Source organism: Triturus cristatus, chromosome 1_1 (assembly GCF_964204655.1).
Source record: "Triturus cristatus chromosome 1_1, aTriCri1.1, whole genome shotgun sequence".
NCBI classification, from domain to species: domain Eukaryota; kingdom Metazoa; phylum Chordata; class Amphibia; order Caudata; family Salamandridae; genus Triturus; species Triturus cristatus.
In genome coordinates, this window is record NC_140579.1 from 67,210,524 (window position 1) to 67,236,353 (window position 25,830).

A 25,830-nucleotide genomic window follows, 5' to 3' on the forward strand; every position below is an offset into this window, starting at 1 on the left:
AAGTCATTCATATAAAGAGGGGATACAGGCACCCTTGCTTGAAAGAGTGAAATAGAATAAAGTGTTGTTAGATCTCAATATGAATGCTGCTGCCAATGGAGGGAAGAGAAGCATCCGGTGTGTGTGCTGCTGATAGTGTAATGCGGGAACAGGACCAGTGAGAGTTCCCTGTGAAATGTAGAGCTGTTGGATGCATGAGCCTGTGGCTTTTCTGAATCCACCAAATTCCTACCACCCAGCATTTCCACATTCTCTTGATAACAATGGCATCCTCTTGTGTGGCTGGGCCCATTACCTGGGAACAGACCAAACTGTGGCCCATATTGAGGTCCTGTGGTCACAGTTTTCATCCTTTCCTGTTGCAGATGCTATGCCCAGCCACACAAGTGCAGATGTTGTGTGTAAAATGATCTGAAATTGAGAATGCAATGCAATTCTGTCCAAGTGAGTGTACTACAGAGACCAGAAAAATCAATTGACTCCAGAAAAAGAAAAGTAGCACTTATTTTTTTATCACTCTGTGTTGCAAAGAAGCTAAAAGTGAAAAAACGTATCCCATCAAATTGCAACACACACAACAGAGTAAACAAATGCATTTTATCCTCAAAAAGGACACATTGTCATAGCAATCCCTGGTAAATCAGGGGAAACCTTTGTGTTAGGTTGTGTCTTTAAGAAAAGGCAAAGTGCCATCCCTAAGAGTGAAGGTAGCCAGTAGCTGAAGTAGGCAAACACTATGCCGCATGCTGTTATGCTAAGATGGGCCCAAAACAAATGTGAATGACAAAGGTATGTTCCAATGGTAAAATTAAGAGGAGTGTGGAGATCACCATCAGTGTAAGATAAGGAATGTCACCGAAACGAGTGTCATGGCCATCAAATACATTTCCTGAAAAGGTGCCATCAGTTGGTGAGAAACGAGAAAAGCTTTTCCTTCGGGAACAGGTGAAAGTCCAGCTTAAAGATTGCAAATTTGTCTGTCAACTTGAAATCGCGGGTGCCCTTCACACTAGAGACTGATGAATCCTCATTTGCTATTGGTGTGGTATTGTTGCCAAGAGATCCTGAGACGGAGGCAGTACATCTGGTTGCATAATAATCAATGTTAGAAATTGGGGTTCTGGTTGGCAGAGGTGTGCACCCTGTTCAAGCAGGAACCACATCCCTAGTCAAGATAAGTCAATAACACACTTTAAATTAACCTGTGCTCACCCTCTAGTAGCTTGGGACAGAGCAGTCAGGCTTAACTTAAAAGGCAATGTGTAAAGTATTTTTGCAACACTTCTAACAGTAATGCAGTGAAAGCTTCACTAAAAACACTCCATGCCACTCTAGAAAACTAGCTTATATTTGTACGAATAAAACAAGACCAAATCACCAAAATTCCAATAAATAGAAGTAAAGATATGAATTTTAAAAGAATAAACTGTTTTGTAGTGCTTAGAAACAAATAGACCCAGTTGGTGCTATCTGGTTGCGCTAGACCAGGTCAAATCCAAAAGTTCAGGCTGACTCCAATACAGCGTCGGTCATATGCAGGGTGGCCCGTTGAACAGTACCTTGGATGTGTCAACGTTAAGGGCGAAGCACGAAGCAAAGAAAATGATCTGTCATCGTTGATCTTGCAAATGTAGGCGATGCATTGGTTCTGGGCTGCACACTGTTGAGGATGCGTCGAGGATCAAGATGCGAAGAACACCGAGACGATGCATCATTGTCGAACCGCCTGGCTCTAGATGATGCTAGCCGCACGAAGCGATGCATTGGTGCCGAACCACCAAAGTCAGAGATACATTGGAAACTGGAGGTGATGCATCGTGCAGTCGGCGATGCGGAGTCTGCGGTCCATGCAGCAGCAGCGATGGGCCAGTGTCCAGGGAAATGCGCCGGTTCTGATTGATGCAATTTTGTAGTTTTTGAAGATGCAGCACTTAAAACTCACTCCCAAGGGCCCAGGGCTGGATTGGCACCACTTGGCAGGCAGCAGGTCAAAACAACGATTAGCAAAGTGACAGAACCTCCAGCAGCACATCAGTTCTTTATCCTGGTGGAATGCCTTCAGTTCCAGAGGTGTTTTGAGTTGGTAATGTCAAAGGTTCTGTACTTATGCCGAGTCGGGCCATTAAAGTGGGGGAGACTTCAAAGAGATTCTTTTGAAGTGCAGAAGTACCTTTCTTTCCTGGCCTGGCTCTGAACTCACTACGTGGGGCATGTAATCCTTTGTGTGGGGACAGGAAACAGCCCTTTCAGATGTAAGCGTCAGCTCCACCCTCCCATCTTGCCCAGGATGGCCCATCAGAATGCAGATTGCCAATCAGTTACACCTACCCTTCCTTTGTGTGTGACTGTCTAGAGGGAATGCAGAAAGCCAGCTGTCACCCACCCCAAAAGTGTGTCCCATAGGTATGCAAAAGGCACCAAATGGGTACAGTAAGAAAATGCCAACTTTCTAAAAGTAACAAAAAAGGAAATACAGCACAAATGCACTCAAAAGTGATCTAATTAAACACAATAATCTTTTCTTCAAAACTCTGATATTAAAGTGTGCACCCTGCAGGGGGCTCTGTTCGCCTCCTCAATACAAAAGTAGACCAGATTAGCCCGGATGAATGTCCAGGAGCTCAAGGTGCACTACTGCAGTGTCACTTAATCCAAAGTGTACAATCTCAAACAAGTGATCAATGGGTCATTTTCTTTCAACACAAGTTCTCAATACATTTCCAAAACATATCAAACAAAGAGGATATCCAAAATCTGCTTTTATTCAGTCCATAGCAGAATTACTTCAAAAGAAATGCGATGATGCTTTACTCCGCATAGTAAATCAGGTAACAATTGTATTTTCCTTTCCCAATGCATTTTGGGCGGGAATCTGCCTTTCGTCAGGGGAATCTACAACATCAATGGTTATTATAAGTATCAAAAAGGTATCAGGCCTTAGCATATTTAAAGGGCTAATTAAGTGGGTGCCACAATCCGTGCTGGAGGCCCACTAGTAGCATTTTATTTACAGGCCCCGGGCATATGTAGCGCACTTTACTAGGGACTTTTAGGAAAATTAAATATGCCAGTTGTAGATAAGCCAAGGTTACCAATTTTATAAGTATAGAACACATGCATTTTAGCACTGGTTAGCAGTGGTAAAGTGCCAACAGTCCTAAAGCCAACAAAAACGAGGTCAGAAATCCAGGAGAAGGAAATCAAAATGTTTAGGTTCACCCTGCAGAAAGGACCATTTCCAACAATCAAGGGCCCTTTCCACTTCAGAATGGCAGTATGTGATCTATGATAGGGAGTTACTAGTGATAAGGAAGCCTCAATACAGTGATGACACAATTTAGAAAGGGCATTACTTGATGTCACTTTCAGGATGGACAATAAAAATCTACTGTGTATATATAATCAGTGAAATGTCTAAATGCAAAACGTGAGATATCTTTATTTTCTCTAAATTTCAGTATGCAATCACTTGTAGAGCAAATAATCAACATGGCAGGGTGGATGTTCTCTCAAGACAATCAGAAGTACAGGAATAATTGAGGCCTGCTCCTAATATCTTAAGAACCATGCCACAAGCTTCTGATATAATCACTATGATTTTAATACAACATACGAGGCAGACAAGGAAAGTTAAGCGGGGAAAAGTAGTTAGAGAATAATTTAAGAGATTGGAATAGAGTAGGAAAATTTGCTATATTTGCCTTATCCAAATTTGTAACAACATGGAATTGTGCCATGTGTCACCTATTGTAGGGCACCCAGAACACAGAAAGATGAAAGATGTATTGTAAACATTTTTGGTGGCCTAGCGCGTCAAAATCTATTCAACAATATATCAGTTCATGTTCCTTCAGACAGAGAAAGTCAAGCCCATGGGATTTTAACAACCTTTTCAGGTGCCCTCACAACCTGGGTCAAGAATTTCTATGGATTTTTTTGTTGAACTTCACATGTTACATGGGATTAACTGATATTCTGATAGATACTTATAGATAGATAGACCTCCTCGACAGCACCACTCCCAACATCACCTTCCTTACCGAAACCTGGAAGAACGCCACCTCAGAACCAGACATCGCAATCACCTTCCCCGAAGGATACAAAGTCACCCGAAAGAACTGCCCTAATCGCCCCAAGGGAGGCATCGCCATCGCCCACAACGTCAACCACAACGTCTCAGCACCTACACCGACGAACTGTCCGACCTAATGGAACAACTCCACTTCAAAATACAGGCCATTGAGTCCACCACCCTCCAAGGCACCCTCATCTACAGACCCCCCGGACCCTGCGCACCTTTCTCCAACTCCATCACCGACCTTATCACCCCGCACGCCATCACCTCCACCGAAATACACCTTACTGGGAGACCTCAACTTCCACCTCGAACTGCCAAGATCCCAACTCCACCTCCCTTCTGGACAACCTCCACATCATCAGACTCAAACAGATCGTACTAGAACCAACGCACTCAGCAGGACACACCCTTGACTCCATCTTCACAGCAGGAAACTCCACCACCTTCAGCTGCACCTCCGAACTCCCATGGACGGACCACCGCTGCATCCACTTCACCTTCAAACCAAACATCTCCCACAGATGCCCCCTCCAGCTACAGCGCAGGAATTGGAACAAGATCTCTGCCACTCTCTGTCATTTCTTGGAGCCTAATGTCCTTCACTGTTCGATGTATTGTTGATTTGTTAATGTTAAACTTCAGCCCGGGACTAAAAATAAAAGAATATGTATAGAGTTTGTTAAACTTTCCATGCTGTAGAGCTTGACACATTGTAGATGTGTTGGATAATTTAAACAAAATGGATCATTTTATACCCCTCAAAGGAGTTACAACGTGCTATACAACTGGCTCACATGTTTCCTAATTTAATTTGGAAAACTACTGTGCCTAGCATATGTCAGGGACCCATTTCTGGGTATGGGCAGAGCGAGTCTGGCATAACCTGGCATAGTCTGGCATAACCCTGCCCCACAATTTCTAGAAAGGAACTGGTTTGGAGTTACAGGGAGGGTAAACTCGCCCGTCTGCAGGGGGCTCAGCACCAGGATCATTAACAGTTGTGTTTGAGAATAAAAGTACATCCTAGAGTCTGCCCTGGATAAGAATCCACCCGCGCTAGTGAGGAAACTGTATATCCAATGTAGGCACGGGGTTCTCCCGCTGCGCGATGTTTCCAACTAATGGGCAGGGGCACTCAATCTAGGCTGTCCGGCCTGTAGCAATGCAGAGGAGTCAGAGTTGCATGTATTTTCTTTGCCCCGGTTACAAAAAATCCAGACGTTGTTGGCTGACCCAAATATGTAGAAACCTGGGTACCAAACACTGTGCAGAGGCATCTAGGCTGCTGAAATACAATACTTTATCGCCAATTGTATTTACGTTGTCACACTTCCTACTCTCTATGTGGTGTGTGCGTAAGTCACTTTGGAAAACTAATGTACAGGATTAAGTTGATGGGAAAAAATCTAATTGGGCTTGCTCTAATTTTAAACTAGTCTTATCTGTGATTTTATAGAGTGCTCTTTTAGTGTTTTATTATTATGAAATGTATTACTTTCATTTCTGCCAAATAATTGTATATGTTCGAGGCATGTGGGCTGCTGAATTCATATCTGTGCATAGATCGCCGCCTAGTGTTGGGTCCGGATGATTGCACATTGTTGTCCTGGAAGAGTCTTCGAAGTATCACGAGATAGGTGGCTCCTCCCCTGGACTACAGTGCACATGGGCATCCTCTCCATCCTTAGATTGTTTTTTTCCGCCATTGGGTTCGGATGTGCTTATCTTCGCTCAAGTTAGGAAAATTCAGTTTAAGGCCAAAAGGCCTTTAGTTATCGTCGGTACTGTTCCCGTTCGGTATCGACTAGTTTCTTTAGTGCTTTAGCACCTTCTTCCAGCTTTTCGGATCCGCTTGGTCCGAACATCGAACTTCGATCGATGATGGAATCGAGGACTCCCTTCAAAAGATGTCCTTTATGCCACGCAAAATACCCACACATCGACGTCCACCCGGTATGCAACAAGTGTCTCTCACCGGATCACGATGAATCGAAATGTATGGCCTGTGCCCGATTCCGCTCGAAGAAAACTCTCCGGAATCGACGGGCAGCGAGATTAGAGGTGCAGCAATCGGCGCCTACCCCAGCCAACATCTTTAGCACCGAGGACGCCGAGAGCGTGGAAGACGTAGACTCCAGCCCCGCTTCCGAACACGAGTCCCGATCGGAAGACGACGATGAGGTGATCTTTCAGGGAGAAGAAGTCGTCGAAGAGGTAGGAGACTACGATGAGGCCCTTGGGGCCGAGGAAGATAGGTCCAGCGAAGAGCTAGGCCAAACCGCCGATACGGAGGCCGAAAAAATAAGTCGTCATAAGGCTCAGGTCGAGGGATCGCCTTCGGGCCTTACCCAAGATCAATCTCGAAGACGACTGGGTTCCCTTCAGCGAAACCGAAACCATCCATCTGACCAGTTCCATCGAAACCGAAAGTGAAACTGGTTGTGATCGGCTCGAAGGCCTCGAAGCCTTCCACTCCTTCGACGCCGACAAAGGTCATCGGCTCCGACCGCGCAAAAAGGGATTTCGGTGCCGAGCTCACCGCAGCGGATACGGGTGTCGAGCCAAAGAAGGCCTTCGGTCCACACAAGGCGCCTCGGCCTCTGGCACCGAAGACTACGGCCCCAACCACCAAAGTCAAGGTGGCCGCCCCGTCTGCGTCGACGTCGAAGAAGGCGGCGCCTGCCAGGTCATCGACTCCGACGAGCGTCGATGCCTCCCTTCGGATCGATGACCCCATGACTGCAAAGAAGTCGGATGCCGCTTCGACGCCTACCTCCAAGGTGCCGATCGGTTCCAAGGAGCCATCTGCGTTCACCGTGCAACAGGTCTCGGCATCATTGCAGCGCATCAGAGAACGGGCAGCTCTCCCCTCTACGTCGGGCCCCGACACGCACAAGGCTGCGAAGGCACACTCGGCGCCCGGCAACATCACGTTTGGGTTGCCGCCGCCCACGGCGCCGAAACTGTTCGAGATTCGGACACGTGTCCGCCAAACACAGTCCCCATCCACTGGACGAACGGATTTCGAGCGTTCCCAGCCACAATTTATCGACGCCAACACTGGTAGGTTGATGCTCCGCAAGCGGAAAATCACGCCAGAGAGGGGATTGGACTCCTACAAAATTCCTCTCAAACACAAATTGCCGGCAGAATCAGAGCCAGTGCTTCATGAACACTTTCAACCCTTCCATCAGGATCCACCGTCCTTTTCTCCAACGCCTTGAGAGGCAGACGCAGGAGAGGACTATCTAGGGGATGATGCCACCTACCCTGGGGATGTCGATCCTGATGATCACTTGCAAGACCCAGATCAGGCATGGGATGACACCACCGACCAGGGTACCGCACCAGATACCCATGACACGCAGCTTTATAACATAAAGACATCTCCCACAGAGGACACTGTTGCCTTTAATGCCCTCATAGAACGGGCTGCTTCCAATCATGGAGTAGAACTCCATTCTGACACTGTCGAAGAAGACTTCTTGGTGGACACTTTCGCCTCTTCTGAAAAAACTGTCAAGACTCTGCCCATGTTAAAAGGAGTTCTAAAACCTGCAAAAGACATTTTTAAAGAATCAACCAGGGCACGGGTGCTGAACCCCAGGATCGAAAAGAAATACAAGCCTGCACATGTACATTAGGGGTCAGTTACCTTTAGACTCCATGGTTGTTGCCAATGCTCGCAAACGAGCCCACTAACAAACAACGGGTGATGCTCCTCCCCCAGACAAGGAGTCCAAAGTGCTGGAGACATCAGGCAAACGGATTGCAGCGCAAGCAGCAAACATCTGGCGCATTGCCAACACACAGGCACTCCTGGCCCGTTATGATAGGTCCCACTACGACACACTAGAGTCACTCTTACAACATTTGCCAGATGAATATAAAGAGGCAGCGGAGCTCCTTATCAGAGAGGGACAACTCCTTACCAATGCATCCATCAAGTGGGCATTGGATGCAGCCGACACAGCGGCGAGGGCAATCAACACAAGCGTCATGTTGAGGAGGCACGCATGGTTGAGAATCTCAGGCTTCAAGCCTGAGATTCAGAACAATATCTTAAACCCACCGGTCAACCCAGACTATTTATTTGGCCCTGAAGTTGACACTACCCTCGAGAAAATTAAAAAAGACACTGACACTGCGAAATCAATGGGGGCTCTGCAGACGCAGCAGTTTCGTAGTGGCTCCTTTCGTCGCCCCGGGAATAGAGGAGCAGCTAGAGGTCAGGGGTCACAGCAGCAGTACAATAAAGGGGCCACACAAAGTAACTATGATAAAACCACCAGAGGTGGATATCGTGGATCCAGCACCAAAGGCAGAGGACGTGGGTACGGCAACACCAGGTCCTCCCCCAAAAACAAACAGTGACGCCCTCTCCCTGCCCCCCGACCACATAACACCTGTCGGGGGGAGACTTCAACAGTTCCTGTCAGTCTGGAAAACCATCACCACAGACAGGTGGGTCAGGGACATTATCCAGCACGGTTACTGTCTCGAATTAACGTCCACTCCACCCAACATACCGCCAAAGCACCGTCCTATGTCCGTAGACCACTTGGCATAATTGCAGCAGGAAGTGCTAAGTATGCTGCGAAAAGGTGCAATAGAGGTCGTGCCCGTCAACCAACAGGGGACAGGGGTGTACTCTCTGTACTTCTCAATCCCAAAAAAGGATGGTTCGCTCAGACCTATACTAGACCTGAGACCCCTCAACCAATACATTCTCTCGGAGCATTTCCATATGCTCACCCTACAGCAGGTTCTACCGCTCCTCAGTCAGGGAGACTTCCTAGCCACACTGGACTTAAAAGATGCGTATTTCCACATACCCATACACCCTTCACACAGGAAATATCTCAGGTTCACTATTCAGGGGCATCACTATCAGTTCAAAGTTCTCCCCTTCGGAGTAACAACAGCACCCAGGGTCTTTACCAAGTGCCTAGCAACAGTGGCTGCACATCTACGGAGACAACACATTCACGTCTTCCCTTACCTGGACGACTGGCTTGTTCAGGCAAAGTCAGCCCAGCAATGTGCCAGCCACATGTCCCTCACCATTCACCTTCTTCACAGTCTGGGATTCTCACTAAATTACCCAAAATCACATCTCCATCCCGCACACGTACGACAGTACCTGGGCGCGACCATAAACACTCTGGCAGCCACAGCTCAGCCAAATTTAGTGAGGATCAACAGCATGCAACTGCTGATCTCAAAGTTCAAACCTCAACACTTCCTTCCTGCGCGAGTGTTCATGCAGTTGATAGGCATGATGGCCTCCTGCATTTTCATAGTCCCGCACGCGAGACTACATATGCTCCCGCTTCAGGAGTGCTTGGCACGTCAATGGAATCAGGCTCACGGACAATTAAAAGACCTAGTGTTGGTGAGCGGTCGGGCATACAACTCTCTGTATTGGTGGAATCCACAAAACCTTTGCAAGGGCCGACCGTTCCACGAGCCCGTTCCACAAATAATACTGACAGCGGACGCCTCTCTCCAGGGTTGGGGAGCTCATGTACTCACTTACACAGTGCAGGGACTATGGACGACACAACAGAAGAAGATGCACATCAACGTTCTAGAACTGATGGCAATCTTGCTAGCCATGAAGGAATTCAAAGTACACTTGTGCAACAAAGTCGTGTTGATCCGGACGGACAACATGACTGCCATGTACTACATACAGAAGCAGGGAGGAACACACTCTCCACAGTTGTCTCATCTGGCTCAGAGCATGTGGAAGTGGGCCATTCAGAGGAACATATTCCTCATGGCGGAACACCTCCCCGGCAAGGACCACCAGATGGCGGATCTGCTCAGCAGACACAGCCACCAGATGCACGAGTGGGAGCTACATCCGTCAGTGCTCCAACCGTACTTCCAACAGTGGGGTCATCCAGAGATAGACCTATTTGCCACAAACGATAATGCAAAATGCCAAAGCTTTGCCGCCAGGTTCCCACATCCGCAGTCACAGGGCAATGCGATATGGATGAACTGGTCCGGCAGATTTGTGTACGCTTTTCCACCAGCGCCATTGATACCGCTAGTGGCACGCAAACTGCGACAACACTCACTGACACTCATCCTAGTTGCTCCCACATGGGCGCGCCAACCATGGTACACCACCTTTCTAGAACTTTCCGTGGTGCCGCATCAAACGCTGCGGATCAAACCCGCACTTTTATCGCAGAACCATGGCGAAATTCAGCACCCAGATCCGCAACAGCTGAACCTGGCAATCTGGCTCCTGAAGTCTTAGAGTTTGGCTACCTAAACCTGCCACCTGACTGTATGGATATCATCAAGGAGGCCAGAAGACCCACTACCAGAGCTTGCTATGCGGCTAAATGGAAGAGGTTTGTCATTTACTGCAACAACAATGACATTAACCCCCTGGATGCATCCATTCAAAACATCATCTGTTACCTCTTACACTTATACCGATGCAATCTGGCATACAACTCCATACGTATCCATTTAACCGCGATAGCAGCCTATCTTCAAAACAGGCAGCACCTCACTTTATTCAGAGTGCCTGCCATCAAAGCCTTCTTGGAGGGACTTAAACGAGTAATTCCCCCAAGACACCCACCGGCACCGGTGTGGAACCTCAATGTGGTCCTCACCAGACTAATGGGTCCACCCTTTGAACCTCTCCATTCATGTGAGATTCAATTCCTCTCCTGGAAAGTAGCTTTCTTAGTGGCAATCACTTTGTTAAGAAGAGTTAGTGAGCTCCAGGCACTAACCATTCAAGAGCCATTCATACAGGTTCACGCAAACAGAGTTGTACTACGTACCAACCCCAAATTCATGCCCAAAGTGATATCGCAGTTCCACATGAATCAAACTATTGAACTGCCTGTTTTCTTTCCAAGTCCACAAAATGTCGCAGAGAGAATGCTCCATACACTAGATGTAAAGAGGGCCCTCATGTACTATATAGACAGGACTAAGGACTTTAGGAAAACAACTTTTCGTTGCCTTTTCTCCACAACACAAAAGCAGCGCCATTTCCAAAGCGGGGATAGCCAGATGGATCGTTAAATGTATTCAAATTTGCTATCAAAAAGCTAAACGCACATTAACGATTTCCCCACGAGCCCACTCAACACGAAAGTTAGGGGCGTCCATGGCTTTCCTAGGAAACATTCCTTTACAGGAAATATGTAGAGCAGCCACATGGTCCACTATACATACATTTACCAAACACTACTGTGTAGATGTACACTCAAAACAGCAGGCAGCTGTAGGACAGGCTGTTCTCAAAACTCTTTTTCAGACTGCTGCAGCTGGCACGGGTAGCCGCCGCTAATGGAGGAACTGCTATGTATTCTATGCACAGATATGAATTCAGCAGCCCACATGCCTCGAACTGAATATGCTACTTACCAGTATGCATCTGTTCTTGGCATGTAGGGCTGCTGACATTCATATCGCCCACCCTCCTCCCCGGCACCTGTAGCGGCTGCAGCACTCAGAATTACTGTATAGCATGGTCATGGGGGACTCTGTCAACTAGCTGTCCCCCGCATCAAATTTGTCAGATGGGGAGCCAGAGCCTTTTCCGTCGTCGCTCCGCAATTGTGGAACTCCCTCCCCATGGAGATAAAAACTCTCCCTTCCATCGACTCTTTCAAAAAGGCTCTAAAAACGTATTTCTTTAAGAAGGCCTACTCATGATTAAATAGGACTAGGTAGGGTCTTTAGTTGCTGTATTTAATCTAGGCGCCTTGACGCCCACTGGGCTAAGTACGCGCGATACAAGAATCTCCTCATTCATTCATCACTTACTGTATCTACTCCATCACTGCCACAATGGCGAAAAACAATCTAAGGATGGAGAGGATGCCCATGCGCACTGTAGTCTAGGGGAGGAGCCACCTATCTCGTGATACTTCGAAGACTCTTCCAGGACAACAATGTGCAATCATCCGGACCCAACACTAGGCGGCGATCTATGCACAGATATGAATGTCAGCAGCCCTACATGCCAAGAACAGATGCATACTGGTAAGTAGCATATTCATTTATCAACAGGGCACCCTATACATGTTGTGATGTTTCTTGTTTATTTATTGGGGTGAGAGACAATAGTCTGTAATTGCAACATAGGAATTTGGGGCTTTGAGCTTATGTACTGGAAGATGCTTTTATGTATCGTCGGTTCAGTTCATTGCATTTGCACTTTTTTGGTCTAATGACCGCAATAAAGTATTTGAATTGAATTTAAATTCCATGCTTTGGTGGACATTATTTTTTCAGATTGAGGGCACAATTCATTGCACATTTCCAGAAAGAATTAATGAAAGTCACAGGAATCAAACATTTTCAACCAACATTGTATTATGTACAGAGAGATCATAACATAACTTAAAATACCTCAAGACTGGACCATGTACTAGAACAATACAATTGCTGTTTCTTAATGGAACTCCCAAATGCATAGATTAATTGGATCTCCCTGGCATAGTTTGCATGGAGCAACTCTTTACACTGTTCCAGAGGAGTCCCTCTTTTCTATTGCTCATTGCTCTTCTGGTGTCCATCCTCAAACCTTTCATGCCCCTCCCTCTCTCCTAGATCTGTTCCTGCTGTAATACATCTCCTCACACTTATCAAGGCAGTTAGGAGAGGGGTTTATTATCCTATTTCAAAAGCAAGGGCAGCATTTAAAAGACCGGCTGATAAACATCATAAACCTGCTTCAGAGTATTAGGCGGGACAGAAGGGTGAGCTATCCATGAAACACTTACACTTGCCTGATTGCATCTTAAGCTTGCTCCTTGATTTGTGGACCACTTGCTCTATTTTGAAGCTGCTAGGACAATCTGCAATTCAATACGTTTGCCTAAAATGTGGAAATTGCACTCTTTGTTTTATGTTTCTAGAGTAGAGCCATGGATTACAAAGACTGGAGCACCTGCAACTCTGATATTACTAGAGTATGTGGTGGAGACTATACTAGATTGCTGAATTCATTTTGGCAATCTCCAATGCTTAGGTCTAGATTTTGAAAACAGTCACAGAACGCAGCACAGCAGCCAAATTTGATGCCTGCGTTGCTTGGCAGGGACTGAGCATGCGAGCGCTGTATATCCATAGAGATATGGCTCAATCCTCCCCTCTCCCTAGTGCCAGTGGAGATTTTAGTTGCTGTGCATCAGGCACACGCCTAGGCGCTGTAGTGCAAGGGTGTGTTCCTGAGTCAAGCATATGTTTTGTACTGGAAGGATAGCGTTCCAGTACAAAATACTATGCTTAGACACACTTAAACTTTTCCTTTGTGCACCACACATGCAAATTTAAAAAAAGAAAGGAGAAATAAAAACATTTCTCCTCTTAACGCCTTCTTTCCAATGGCATTAACAATTGGCTCTAAACCCGGTCCACTATTGTTTGTAGATAGGGTTTTGCATCAAAAGGCATGAATGGTTGCATGGGAATTCCCATGGAACACCCCTAACGGTAGCTCCTCTAAGAGAAATTTCTCGATGGAGGAAAGCTCTGACTGAACTCCGACATGCTGACGTCTTAAGGGCGTCTGCAGGGATGTCACCAGCAAGAGCACTTCTGGAGGAAATCATATGGGGAACAGGAGAGGATGGCATTCAAGGCCACTCACAGAGATAATAATATGGCTGTTACCGAAGAAATATCTCTCTATTTGACTAACTTATTTGAAATGCATGAATCCTCTAAAGAGCATTTTGCACTTCCCAGCAGGTAGCTGCACCTCCAGTATGTCCAGAAATAGAGAGATCCCAAGAGCTTTTTAACAAGCTTGCTGTATTTTTTCAGCATAAAATCACGAATATCTATTCTGAACTGGACGCCCTTAACACCACTGATGAAGATGTCTCCAGTCTTAGCAGCAGAGCCCTATGGCTCCTAAAAAGGATGAGGAGCAGCGCCTAAGGATGCTGGGGGCTTCTCCGCTGACTACAAACTATCTCACTGAATCACTCCTCTTTCATATTAAATCTGGATTCCCCAGGAGCCCGCCCTGTAAATCATGGCTTCCATAGGAACCATGGAACAGAAATGGCTTTGATAGTTGCTATGGACCGCATCGGGCGTCTTGTCGATGCAGGGGAGCCAGCGGCATTGATCCTGCTGGATCTTTCCACTGCCTTTGATACCATCTCTCCCACCCTGCTGACAGGGCACCTGCATGAACTGGGCATTAACAAACCCGCTCTGAATTTGCTCTACTCCTTTCTCTATGACAGGTCCCAATAGGTATCATTGAATCCGTTTTACCCTGAGCCTTTTGTGCTGCCATGCAGGGTTCCTCAGGGCTTGGCCCTGAGCCCCACCTTATTCAACCTTTTACGTGCCTCTATTGGCTAAACCTGTCTGCTCCTTTGGTTTTGAGTCCGTGTCATAAGCTGATGACACTCAGGTTATTGTGTCAATCTCTAAAGACCCTCTGGGCATTGCACACAACTTCAATCTCTTTATGAAGGCTGTTGCACTTTGATTGGCCTTAAGCTAAAAGGAGAGCAGACAGATACTGCTTTTTGGCGATCCTCCCTCGATCTGTAATAATAACTTGTGGCCGGATTGTTGGGCACCCCACCCATCCCAGTGGACAATGCAAAACCTCATGGTGTCCTCCTGGACAGTGATCTCTCACTGCATCACCAGGTTAACTGCACAGTCTCCACATGTTTCTGGATCATTAAAATGCTTAGGAAGGTATTGCCATCTCTGACCCTTCCAGCTCCTAAGCACATTGCTCCTGCATTGTTGCCTTCAGAGATAAATTACTGCAATTCAATCTACCTTGAGACGAAAAAGTTAACCTTAGCAAAGCTGCAACTTGTGCTGAATGCACCTGCATGACTTACGCTGGACATCCCTAAGTGGCAGTCTGTTTCAAAAGATCTCCGAGAACTGCGCTGGTTACCGCAAGAGAAACATATATGGTTTAAGACTATATGTATGGAACACAAAGCTCTCTACACTGTAAATCCAGTCCATATTAAAACCATGTTTAAATTGTATGTGCCCCCGAAAACTCTCCATTCAGCACATACAAATTATGGGGATGCAGAGTCTTGTCAGTTGCAGCAGCAAGGCTGTGGAACACTCTCCACTCTGTCTTACATCCTTGAAAATGCATTTCTCTTAGGAATGCACTAAAAACCTGGTTATTTACCCTATGATGGGCACTATATCTTTTGTATTTTACTAGTCTTCTGCATTCTGTGCTATTCTATAGCACCTTGATGCCAATGGGCCTTTGTGTGCTCTATAAATCCTGATCAGATCAAACGCAAAGCAGTGCATTGCGTTACTTTGCGTTACTATTAGGGTACTTTCCTGTGTATAACCTGTTTTGCACTGGAAAGTAAATTAGGAAAAAAAATAATTGTGCCGATTAGTGTTACTTTTGTGATGCTAACCTAGTGCAAAATGTTTGTAAATCTACCCCTTAATTTCTTGGAAGAGTTATGGTGCCTTGGAAAGATCCCTTTTTCTCCTGATCATGGGATCTGGCGACCTCGGTGTATCCCCTCAACTGTTTTCTCCATTCATCAGTAGTACCCAAAGATACTAGATCCCAGTGCAAAACTCCAAGGGAGGGGTTTTGACGATGAGGGGTCCATCATTCAAGTTCAGAAGAGTTCAGGATTAACATATATGGAAGACAGGAGATTAGCTTAATGGACACTTACAATTCGCTGGCGGGACTTCTGGGAGGTAGTGTAAACTCAGTGTAGGTACTGGATCAGTGTTCAGCAACATCCATTTCTTTCAGCTCCATTACTACCATGAGGTTCGGCCCTCTGCAGCCCCTTGTCACACCCTAATTGTTTAGTTCTGGCCAGTCACTTCCCCTCTCGAGAAGCTTTGCACTTCCTACCTGTAATACCTCCTACTTACCATCTGATTCCTTCCTTTGACCATCCTGGAGCTTCCCCATTGAAGTTTTACATCTTTCAGCAGCCAGAAGGCTCATCCTGCTTACTGCTGAGTGAGCCCCATTCCTACATCTCAGTAGTTCTGGAGACTCTCCTTGGCTCCTCCACTCTAGGCCTGATGCTGAGTCTGACCGAGGCTGGTCAGTCTTTCCTCACTGAGACGCCTAATGACGCCCTTGGTGTTGTAAATGATAAAGCTATAACATAGAATATTGCAGTGTATTTTGTGTTTCTTCTATTCGAGATGTCTGAGCAGGTTCTGAGAGGATCTTGTTGGTTTGAAATTCATTCCAAACTGGTATCTTTGATGTTGTTTTCCTTTTTCCCTGGATTCCATAACCTACATATTTTTGTACCTGAGTTGGAACAGGTAGAGGATTGGGCTCGGTGGTTTAAATTTTCTTGGGAGGATTACATTTTACCCCTAATCCTGATATATATTTCACCCTTTCACATGAAGGCTACCTCTGTGGTCCTTTCATGTGTATGTGACATTGATATTTCCAGCCACAACCCTTATGGTGTATAGTCTGCTGTTATGTTTTGGGTGATTTGATATTACAGGATTGCAAAACTAAAAGATTTGAATATTTCAGTTGAAATATATAAAAATTTCCCTCACATACATATTTACAAGGTATTCAGTATAAGACATTCAAAAGTAACGTATGAACCTAGATTGTTTTCAAAGCATCAAAACATATCTGTTGAAATCAGTTTTGCCTTAAATAAACATGTTGGAGTATAGAAATAAATAGAGGAAAAAGATCTAACCGTATTGTAAGGTTAATTCCAATTACTACTCAGTAAGCCCTGGGGCAAGGGTCTGGGAAATTCATAATTCATCTGCGCTGCAGGCTGCTTAAAATAGATTAACCCATTGTTTGCTTTCACACCCCCAAGGTTCTGCCACCTTCATCTATCATAAGGAGTTGGGGCTATTTCCCTTGGAGGATCAAACTTATGTTGTGGCACAGACTCTGGATTAATGAGGCATGAGCATTAAACAGGTCGATAATTGAGGGCTGCCTGTCTATGGACCACGAATGTAGGAAGCTGGCTCTTTATATAATATACCAAAAAGAGGTCTATTGTGTAGGGAGTCCACGTATCACCAACGAGTGGCAGGGCTTGCTTTAAGAATCCCATGGTGCTCTTTTTGTGGTCGAGCAGCCTTAGGCTTATCAAGGAGGAATGTTTGACACTCACTCGATAAATGATATACAAACACACTCGATCAGGAGATCCACACCAAAGTAGAAAAAGAACACATGTTTATAGAATTTTAGACCCCAAGACCTTTGTTAGTGACTAAGTACTTCTTAAAATAGCAGTTCTGAAGAAAATGGGTAAATACAGTTGTATCCGCTCAAATGCGGTAATATTATCTTGGAGGGGAAAAACGCATAGTCTGCATACGGGCTCTTAGCAGTGACCTACAGAACCAATCTTCTGGAGTTAAGGTAAACATGCAGCAAGGTCCAAGGCAGCACCAACTGGTCACCTCGGGGGGCTATGGGAAGTCCGGGTGCAGAATTTCTCTTCCGCGTCGAGTGCCATGTTGGTTTCAGTGGGAAGCGGTCCTGGGACAAAGAGGCTGCAAGTAGAGACTGGGGGGCCAGTCTGGCTGAACGAACAGGGGGCACAGGTCTCGAGATGCTCATGCACGTAGGGACACTGTCGGTCCATTTCCGCTCAGGCTGTGGGGCTCGGGTACAGCGGTGTTTTCAAGCATCAGGGCCACTCAAGGGAGACACTTGCAATTACTGGGGCCTCCACAAAGAGGCTGCCAGCAGCACAGTACCCATGTCTGGGCATAACCGCCCCACTTAGGGCAAAAATGCTAAAAGAAGAATTGAAGGATGGAATGCTGAACAATGTCAAATGTTCTGCCCCAATACAGAGATTGGAGGGTGAACTGGGGCGGTGTGGTTAGCACAAAAAGGATGGATTTAACCCAGATCGGTGACTAGGGGTGAATGTTTGATTTGATCTGCATTCCCTCCATCATATGTTCTTTTTTGCTTTGTCGCCCTACGTGGGAAGGATATACCCAGACGTAGGTCTTGTGCTCACTATACCACTGGATTCAAGCTAGCCTGGCTGAGGGGTGATGCCCCGAAACCGGTCCCAAGATTCTTGCTTTCCATTCCAGGGAGGACCTGGCCTGGCAGTTCAGTCTGAACTGTTTCTATGGGGAGCAGCGTCGAGATTGATTTGCATTTGGCTGGGTCCAAACTGGGGTGGCGTGGTGAGCAAAAAAAGGATGGATTAACCCAGATCCATGCCTGAGGGGATGAATGTTTGACCTTCTCTTCATTCCATCAATCATTTGTGTGTTTTTAGGCTTTGTCGCCCTAAGTGGAAAAGGTATGCCCAGATGTAGGTCCGTGCACACTATACTACTGGATTCAAGCTAGCCTGGTGGTTGAGGGGTGATGCTTCGAAGCCGGTCCCAGGATGCTTGTTTTCCGCTCCAGGGAAGTCCTTGCCTGAGAGTTATGGACCTGACTGTTCCCATGGGGAGCAGGGTCGAGACTGATTTGGCTGGGTAATTGTAACTTAGTGGACTGATGCGTCCACTACAGGGGCCTGTGTTCGACCTCATGGTCACAGGTTCAAATTCCGGCGGATCCACTCAGCCTTTCATCCATCTGAGGTCGATAAAATGAGTAGTATTGAGTTGGGTAACCATAAATATTGGTTACTCAGCGCCAAGATACCCAAGGGTGAACGTGCACTTTACAAATACACATGTTATGTTATTGGCATACAGTTGGGTCCAAACTGTGGTGGTGTGGTGAGCAAAACAACAATGGATTTAACCCAGATCTGTGACTGAGGATGAATTTTTGATTTGTTCTGCATTCCGTCCATTATTTGTGTGTTTTTTGTGCAGTGCAGGGGGTTGGCATTTCCCCTGTCTGGGGAAGGCGTGGTCACATATCAAAGGGGGCAGAGGCCTTTGAAGCCTCCTGACTTGATATGCTGATTACTTAGCCATCCTGCTTAGAGGAGGTGACAACACCTTTGGCCAGAAGAGGCATTGCTTCCATCCTCTTAGAGTGTAGGGTCTCACCTGCAGGGGGTCAGAAACCTATCTGTGGTGGCAGGCTGGCCTACGCCAGAGGTTGCTAGGTTTTCAGGGGGCACCTAAGATGCCCTCTGGGTGCATGTATTAATAAATCCTCCACTGGAGTCAGTTTGGGTTTATTAATACAAGATGTTTGATACCAAACACCATAGAGTTTAGTGAAACCTTCATGTAGCTGGGAACTTGTTTTCACCAGTGTCCAGCACATGTACTTAAAATGGCTTCCCTGTTCACATGTGATATCTAAGAATTGACTTAGACATCACAGGGTCATAGCTGCTAAGAGAGGTATGTCCACACATATAGTATAGTGCACCTTGCCTTAGAGCTGTAAGGCCTGCTGTAGGGGTAACTTACTTATACTGCATCCAGTATCTGTAGGCAATGTACATATCGCGTTTTCACTTTTGGCTGCGCCATGGCATGCAACCTGCATGACAGCGTGCATGTTGGTGCTGAGGGTCCCATAGTGTGGCGCAATACATACTGATGCCCTTAGGGACCCTTTTAAGCCACCTTGACCTAGGTTCCAGGGGTGCTATTTACTATAGACTTAGTGGGGGTGCTAAAGGTATTGCCAATTGCGGGAATAATTGTGCCATTTAGGGAATGCGATCTGACACTGGGGACCTTGCTAGCAGGAATCAAGAGAATTTTATGTCAAAATTGCATCAGATACCAGACACAAAGTGGGGGTGTCCATGCCAGAAAGTGGCACTTTCCTTCACAGCTGTCTTGAGATCCCTTCGCTTAGGGAAGTCGGGGACACTGCCACAGGCCTGTCCAGACCGGATTGTTTCAAATCCTACAACTTTATCCTCTTTGGGAAAAGGGCAATCAGGGATATGTGTTCCACACTACATGTGGCTGCGAGGTGGGAAAAAGTTAGAACATTGCCATCTGTTATTTCCTACCTATCGTTGGCCCCCTATTGATGGTCGCCAGATATTTCTACTACTTAATGCACAGCATTTGCTGCACTTTAGTCTTTTGAGGTTTAAATGAAACGTACTTCATAGGTTAGTTGCCTTTTCCCACTACAACAACTGGGAGCATAATCTTGAGTTGGGCCATTGCGATCCGGTTTCCCCACAAAGCATTTTACATACAGTGCTCTTCTGTAGTTGTATTCAAAACTCAGATCCTGCACCATTCTAGCCCTGTTGAATAAACACTTCATGAGACACTGCACACAAGCACTTTAATTTCTTCAATGCTTAGTATCCCATAAAACAATAGTGACAGTTTGTACCTACCTGAGACTTGTGCTTAACATCAGAAAGACTTATGAGCATGCCTCTAAGTGATATGTCTGGGTTTATTTTGATTTGCAGTGCTGCCTTGAGGTATTTGTTTTGCTATTTGCTCCAGCAGGAGCACATAGAGGACACATTTATTTCATGTTTATGTTCTCTTTGCGCTTGTTCGATTAATGTGTCTGTGTGAGAGGGCCTTGAATTCGCGCTTTTGAACATCAAACTATTGTTTAGTAATGACGACTGATGAAATCTAGAGCTGCCGATGCATTATGTTTTAGATTGCAATAATTCTAACTATTTGCACGGTTTTAACATTTCTTTATATTATTGTATTTGAATGCATCATATTGTACTTTTAAGGGCCTAGAAATAGACCCGAATAAAGTTATTTGAGTGATTGATTGATATTCAGTCAGTCAGTCCACCAGAATTCCTAATTCTGCTTTCGAAGCACCAATGATGCTGTGAAGTCATCTCCTCGTCTCAGATGCGGGAGCGCCTCAGCAGGCGCAGGAGGAACTGTTTTCCATATTTGCTCATTCTCAATAGCCTTTGTAGTGGGTTTAAAAACAGTACTATACCTATACATTTCAAGTATTTTCAGGGTTTAGAAACAGTACTAGTTTCACATACAATGAAAATGGTCACTAGGTAAACCAAGCTCACTTCTCTCTTGGAGGAACCATGTTTTCAGGACCCCATTGGTCATGATGGGATGATGTGTCTTGCTACATCAAGTCCATCCAGTCTCAACAAGGCTTAGATCAACGAGACAATTTCCTGAGTAAGGAAATGCTTCTGTTTTTTTGGCAAAGAAGTATAAACTTAGGGATTTTTAAGTAAATTGATATTGTTCATTGTATTACTGTCAGGTTACATTTTGGATACAGTGGCCCTTGGGGCAATGAGTGTAAAGGAAACAGCATATTTTACATTGAAATGGCCGCTGAATTTTCAGACTTTGTTTACTAATACAACTATATTGCACAGAAATAATAGTAATGTGTGAAAATCCGGTTTCAGGGAATATTTATTAATTGTGCATCATCAAGAAGTGTCTTGATATGTGTTGATGCTATTAAAGTCTTTGTTTACATCAGAATTCAAAATAAAATGTGCTTCATTTTTAATTTCCCAACTTCTCAATGTGTACAGTTCATTTGCAGGTATTTATATTTGTTGTGCGTTACAAAAATGACATCCTACAGCCTTGCCTTTCACACTCCCTGCAGCCCAGCAAGACTGTCACACAACTCACTTTACATTTCTTTTTCTGACTAAAAAGTGAAAGGAGTTTGTAAACCCCAAACCCCAGGTTGCAAAATAAGCAGCAATTTGTCAGAAGACCAAGCCCGACATTTGGCTTCTGTCTTCGAAGTGCAGCAAATGTGGCCAGATTAAGGCAGAGTTTAAAGGCATACTTGTTTCTTGCTTGGACTGTCGCCACCCCCATTTTGAGAAACACTGACTTAGATTGTAATGGGGAGTTCCCCAGGATACATTCAGTAGAGACCAGCATTCTAGTATGGAAATTACATCCCTTCTCAGTCTCTGACCATGTATAGAAATTGTCTCTTCCATTGATCAATTCTAAGTGTTTAATTTGAATATGTTTGATCATATAACCCAGAGCATGGTAAGTAAGTCTCTAGACCAAAAAATGATTTCAATTTATCATGGTGTCGTTTATCTTTCATCCGTTTTGAATAATATTCGATAATGCTTATCATCGTTTTGAAAGATGCCTCTTGTATCTGCATATGCACTGTCTGTAAAGAATTTAGTTACTGATTTTCTTGTGTAAATTCCTGACTTTACCTACGAATGTCACCCTATTCTAGAAGGGGTTCAAAGGTGAGGATAAATAACATTAGAGAAAGCGGGTAACCATGCTGGGTACCAATATATAACGAAAGGCTCCTAGAATCTGGGTATTTACAAAACAGCAAACCTCTTTGCAGCCATCTAAAAGAGATGCTTTCTCAGCATCATTAGATATTATTATCAGGCATTCTTTTTGAGGCAGGTTATTGTTTGGGCTACGAGAATTATTAGAAAATATTCTATCTGGGGTTTGTTATAATGCTGTTAAACCCTCCGCTGGCCTCCAAGTCTATCTTGTTTTTGGAGACCATCAGGAACTCCCTCTTATCCTTTGCTGGGGCTTATTAGTCATCGCCACAGGCTCCATGAGCTGGTGCCATTAAGAACTGGCGAATGGATTTGGTGCTCCTTACAAATGTATCTACTTTGTTCTTAAAAGTATTCAGATGGGTTCCCCGCTAGATCCTGGTGCTGTTCATGTTCTCTATAGTGTCTTTGCCTAGTCATTACTGACCTACATACCACATTTGGCCTTAGCGTTTTATCCTCTGGACTCCAAGACATCCCTGATGTTTCCTCTCCTAAAACCTGCTGGCCCATTGTTTCTTAGCAATGTCTGATGGATTTCTCTGTTGCCCTTTCTGGCCAGAATCTGGTGAGTCTCTTGCTTTACTGAGGTAAATTAATTGCCTACTTGACCCTGTGCAGTCTGGTCTTCGCCTTTATATGTGGGACAGAATCCAGAGCTCTTGCTTTCACAGCTGATCCTCGCCTCTTCTTACATTGAGGATGGCTGCACTGATTGATTGGATATTGGTGCAACTACAGTTTCTCATGGCACTTTATGCCACAGCTTATTTCAGTTTAATGTCCAGGGACAAGCCCTAGCTGTCCTATAATCCCTTACGATGAACAGATGTTGAGAAATCAATTAATCTCCTAATGATTCCTCTTTTCATCCTTTGCCTTGTGACGTCTCCCCGCAATATTCCCTCACTCAAAAATATTTTCATATTTTCTGTGATTCCTCTAGTTCCTTAATCCTATGCTTTGGATTCTCATTAAGGTCTTCGGCTGAGAACCCGCAAATCCTTGTGTCTTTTCAGGGAAAATATCAATTGGTCCTGATCGAACTTCCACAACTCTGTGGTGTTCACCGCATGGGTACTAGTTTGTTGAAGCTCTGCAGTTATGAGCCTTGTGTTTTGACTTTTGGAGTTGCCCATCTGTTTGGACCTTGGCGTGGTGGTCCTCAGAGTTAGGTTCTTCGCCGTCACCTTCCGCTTCTGTGTGTAATCTGGGAGTCATTGTTTACTTTCATTTAAGGAGCAAGTCAATTTGGTCACTTCTACGTATTTTCATATTCTTTTTATTTGCAAAACTGTGCCCTTCTTAAGTCCTAACTGAAGGCAATGCACAGTACGAGAGCTTATCCTCTCACGCGTGGAGTACTGTAACTCTTTAACCCCTTCCATGCGGGGCGGATTCCCCCGCGGTGCTGACCGCTGCTTGCGCGGGCGTGGTCATGACGGAACGGTTCCGTCATGAGCACAGCTCAACCGACGCTCATGACGGAACCGTTCCGTCATGAGCGTCGAAGGGGTTAAATCTAGGTCACCCAGAGTGTCCAATGCAGCATCTGTAAATGGTTCATCCATCACCACGTTTCCTTCTTTGCTGGTTCTTCTATTTCCCCCCATCTGAACCCTTTTAATTGACTCCTTGTTTTAAAGTCCTTTGTATTAAGACCTTTTAGTTTACAAATAATTACCTTCAGCAGAACCCCCACCTTATAGACCGGTTAGGTCACTTTGTTCCAGTACTTCTAACCTACTTCAATTAATTCCCTGCCTGTCAAACTTCAGTCTGTGTCTCTGGTTTTCCAACCATAATCTCCATTTAGCGCCCCTCAGATCCCCTTTCAGCATGAGTGCGCCCTTTTTGTGTAACCGAAAGCTTAAGGCTTATTTAACAAGACCTAACAGCTTCACATGTCTTTTCTGTTATGCTGAGAATCTTGCATATCAGCCTAGAATTTGTTCCTGCATGTCTGTCTTTGATAAATCTGTCGTGGTCACATTTGATAAAGTTGGCGATGAATTTTTACTAAGTGCAGAGATAGAATCTTTGCAAATAGACAGATCCCCACTTTATTTACTCTTTCTAATGAAGAGCTGCATACTGTAGGCCATATCTAATACTGTGACTTAGCTAATTAACATAACAGGAATACAAGTTGCATCAGTGTGACCCTGGCTGTCCCAGCAGCTGGGTGTAGTGGCTTTCAGAGTTTGGTTCTTTGCCATCCCCTTCAGCTTCTGTCTCATCTGAGAAAAGTCTGTTTATATGTTCGCTTTGGGCTCAGAGTGACTTTTGAGGTGACAAATACTCCCTAATCGGGGCCTACAAGCGACGAGGACTCAAGTTACCTGGTGTGAAACACCCTGGTTTTCTTGGGCTGATAGGGAGACCAGGGCAGGATGGAGCTGAAGTATGTTTCTGGGATGGTACTTATGAACTGGGGCCCATCAACTGACCCAAAGTGCCCGTCCGTTCCTAGGGCAGAGTTTCACAAACTCCTAGGGAGCACCTATGTTCCTCCTGTGTTCCTTCTTAGTTAGAGCTAAAGGAGACTGTGTGCATGTCTGTGCACACACCTCGTACCTGGGCTCCTTCCAGTAAGACATGGTTCCAGCTTCTCTGGAGAAAAATGGACTTATTAAGGCTAACTTAGAACGTCTAGAGGACCCCATGCAGGTCTGTGGTGTAGCCACTTGTGTGTCCACCTGAATGCCATATGTCCCAAGAGGCCCCCCAGACATATCTCACATGACACGTCCTATGATGACCCCAGTTAGAGCTGCAGAAAGCATTGCCAATGCATGGTCCTGGACCTAGACTCCAGACTCTGATACGAGGACTCTCGGCATCCAAGGTAGAGTTCCAAATGCACACGGGGTGTTCCCAGGCTCCCTCAAGAAGCACTATTGATAGTGGTTAACTTGTCTAGGGTGCAGTCCCCAGACTTGAACTCCAGTCAGTGACCCATTGCTAGACAGAAGGAGTGAGTGTGTGGGCTTAGTGGTTCAGAGGAAAGTGGACTGAAGATAGAGTGGTGCAAGAGGTGGAGGGTCAGAGCAGCAGAAGTGCTGGTGGAGAGAAGTAGAGTGAGGGGTGGAGGAGAGAATGGGACCAGGTGTGCAGGAGAGAGGAGTCGCACATGGAGGGGAGATTGAGGAGTACGGTGTGAAGGCCAGTTGGTTCAGGCATGGATAGGCTTGAGGTAAAGGTGAAGGAGAATGACAATAAGAACCCTGGTAAGGTATGGAGGGAACAGCCGGTAAGGGTTTGAGAGGAGATTAAAGTGTGGTGTAGAGCAGGAGTGAGGGTGAGGTGTTGAAAAGACAACTTGGGATCCTTTTCTATAGCTCATACTAGTTATTACTGTTCTTTATTTCTTCGCTCTCATTATTGTTCTTTATTTCTTATTTCATAGAATTTATGAAGAGTAGTTGTTAATATACAGCTTTTAGTATCAGCCAGCAATATTTTCTTTACATTATCTTACAGTATTGGGGTTAAGGTTCTCTGAATGTCATTACAATTGCAACTGATCTGGTTTTGCCCAAT

At 45.4% G+C, this 25,830-nt stretch overlaps 1 pseudogene across 1 annotated transcript in view; it reads left to right on the forward strand.

Annotated features, from left to right (window-relative positions):
- Positions 1–25,830, forward strand: part of LOC146869429 (E3 ubiquitin-protein ligase TRIM39-like) — a 175,209-nt pseudogene that overhangs the window by 123,668 nt on the left and 25,711 nt on the right. The gene's annotated exons all lie outside the window — the stretch shown is intronic.